Below are 3,477 nucleotides of genomic sequence, written 5' to 3' on the forward strand. Positions count from 1 at the left end.
TAGCATTCAGTCTCCTTGTATGCAAAGTGAGGGCATTGGGCTAGGTTAGATCTAAGGCTCCTTCCAGTTCTAATTCTATGACCTTATGATTAATAAATAGAAACTTGTTTTAAATTATGGCTTAGTGGTGTTGATCAGATTCGAAACTCAGCTGGAGGTCCCAGACATAAAAGATTTCAGGGTGCTAACTTGTAAGAATTCCAAATAAATGGAAATGTCCTTGGTCAGCCCTGATTCTGTAGCCTTGCTCATCACTGAGGCTTCCTGTCAGCATCGTCCATTCAGATATTACCAATCACTTTTCAGGGTCGATTAGCACCTTGTGAGCTGGTAATGTTTCATGGGCAGGTACATTTGGGAAATTTTTTGCCAGGATATCTGAGCTCACTTGAGACAGAGAAAATGTCCTGAGACACAAATTGATCTGGTTCAGTGGACACAATATCCTTGCTACAAACCAAAAGGAAGATTTGGAAGGGCACCAATTAAGACGTGGTATCTATCCTTGCCTCTAAGAGTATGATGGGTAGTCTAAAGGATTTTAACCTTGGTAGGCTAAAAATGCAAGCAAAGGGAAAAGAAGAGTCAGGGGGTTATCTGGTAAATTTAGGCTGCAAAGACATCGCATATAGAAAACATCTGATAACACATTCCTTCTGTTCCACAGCTCAGAATTTTGCAAATACTGACCATTTATATCTAGGCCTGTCCACTTGGATTGTGTAAACGTGATCTTAAATTAATTTTGGTCACATGATTATATACTTCTCCATCCGCACCTAATCCTTCCCCCACTTCTTATCTTAGTAGGTTGTTGATTTTTAGCACCAGAGGGAAAATGGCATTTTATACTATGGTCTACTATCACACAAACCTCTCTCCAAAGAGAAGCTGTAACCTTCTAAATCAAACACTTTGAGGAATAGTGTCCTCAACTGTACAGTGGTATAAATTTTTCAAAGTACTTTACTCTTTGGCCATTGAGTCAGGCCTAAGAAAAGAGTTGCACCTGATTCCAAGAAGAGAAATTTTTATTAAAGAAAAAATATTTCCAACTTGGAAATAATTGATAAGAAATAGCAAATAAATTCCTTCTTAATGGATTTGTAAAATCCAATGACCACGTACCAGTGTCATCTTTGAAAGTAAATGGCATTGGAAACCTATACTTTACTCCATCTAGTCACTAGATCCTTGTCGATCTTGGGTCGATAAAACCCAAGTTCACAGCAGTTATGGACCAAGAAAGATTTTGCTTGTCTGGTCTTCTCTTCGAATTTGAGCTCTCATTGGCTCCTGCTGTTAACCTTTCCAGATTAAGTAGTTAACAAAACTTGAATTCAACTAGGAGACCATAAGAAATTGTTCCTAGAAGAAGAGAACTCCATGTTCAAATGAGCTTTACTAGAAGAGCCAAAAGAAGATAGAAACAATTCTTTTTTTTTCAAGTGTGTGTCAGTGGGAGAGATTCCTGAAAAGGGAAAAAAAATGATTGTTTATTGCATATCAAAGTGTTTATGTATGTGTGTTTGGGCGTGTAGAAGAGAAGCATTTTATTGGACAAATTCCTTCCAAATCAAATTCTTGAAGAAATGAAAAGATATCAAAGATGTCTCTTTAAAAATCCATAGTGAGGCTATCCTCCCAGACAAAACTGGCAACCAATCATCTACCCTCTTAGTTGGGATGCCTATCACTTCTGAAATACCCTTCTGTTTGGAAAAATGCCTTAAAACTTCTGGACTGCTCAGAATAATAACTTAAAAAAACCCAACAACCCAGTAACTGTGTCCTGAACACAAGGTTTAACAGACTGGATAGATTATGTTTTAAAGATTGATTCTTATTGGCCCATTCATTAGAAGAAAAGACATAAAAATTCCAAATAAGTTCTAAGAGCCTCTACTAAAGTCAAATTCTGATGCCTCATTGAGCACGGATGCCATCCAGCATTCTTCAGGAATACAGGGGAACTCAACCTCAGCTCCTGGAAAACTCAAACTCAGTTGCTGGAAAAGCTCCATGCTATCTTGCACTATTATAGTTCATTTGTGTGGGTGTATATTACTTCATCCTACTAGAATGTAAACTCCACAAGGACCATCATCTATTCATTTCTCCTTTTGTATTTTGAACCATAACCCAAATAAAGGGGCGTTTTACAAATGCTTTTAGAACTGAGCTTCAGTGATAGGTTGTGGGTCTGGCTAAGAAGACTGGCCTGAGTAAGTTTGGGGAGGATCACCAACATCGCAGCTGCCTCACAAGATGAAAAATTGGCCAGAGCAACTCATGAAATCTAAAGGGATTATAATCATCATTACTGCCAAGAATACCCTTTCAAAGTTGCAAAATAATATATAAGGAATGGTTATGCATTCTGATTATTCAGAAATACCTGGCCCTGAATAGCTCAAATACCAGTTTTAGATTCATGGTGGGATAGAAGTGGTAATTAGATCCACAAATGTGTTTTGGATCCATGGGGCTGTAAAGTGGGCATTGGTGTGAATAGTAAAATCTCTTTGTAAATTCTATATCCGAAGGTTCTGAATACCTCCAGGGTCTTTGTGCCCAATTACCATTATATCCCCCCTCCCCTCAGAGTATTCCAAAAGTCTTACTACAGTTTGAAGCTGTTAGAGCTTTTGGAAGACCCTGCAATTCTTCTGCATAATCCTCCACACCGTTTGCTTTCACCCAATATCACTCCTCCATTACTCAGAGAAATTAGGTACTCCCACCTCCTTACTTGGGAGACTTGAATATATGCTTCAACAAATAAAGCCCACCAAAGACACTCTCATTATCTAGGTTTGCCCTTTTTATGAATGCAGCACATCAGCATGCATCTACAAAAGCTCAATTTCTTAAAAAATGGTATATGAATGAATGCCCCTTAGATATATAAAATACAAGTTAAAAAAGGAACTACTGGAAATACATATGAGATAGAATATTTTAAACAAATGAAAACTGAAAAGCGTAGATCTAATCAAAGCCTGAAAATGCTTTCCATAAAGAGCTTTATATATTTCTATATATCAATATTACTAGCAGCCATCCGAACTACAGTGAGTTGCCTGGTGGATGAATGATCTGAAAAGCAGCAGGGTCACAGTGACATGACATTCTTCCGCTAGAGTCTAAGTTCCATGCTAAGTAATTTGAGCCAATAAAAAGATAAGAGGTGGGGGTGGGGAGCCAGGATAGAATAATTATTGTAGTCATTTGAGTGAGATACTTTTATTCACTTCATGAAAGACTCTAGTGGGATGATCAGAACCTCTTTCTTCGGTCTAAGTTTCTATCGTAAAAATCTCAATGAATTGGAATTTTTCACATTTCAAATAGTTAAATTTATACCTTCAAAGGGCAAAAGAATACTCAGGCTAAGTTGCTTCTTTGCCACTAGATGGCAGCACATGCCAACATTTCAAGAAGTGAACAGCTTGCCCTTTTCCCCATCCAAATGAG

This window comes from Trichosurus vulpecula, chromosome 6, assembly GCF_011100635.1.
Source record: "Trichosurus vulpecula isolate mTriVul1 chromosome 6, mTriVul1.pri, whole genome shotgun sequence".
Classification (NCBI taxonomy): Eukaryota; Metazoa; Chordata; class Mammalia; order Diprotodontia; family Phalangeridae; genus Trichosurus; species Trichosurus vulpecula.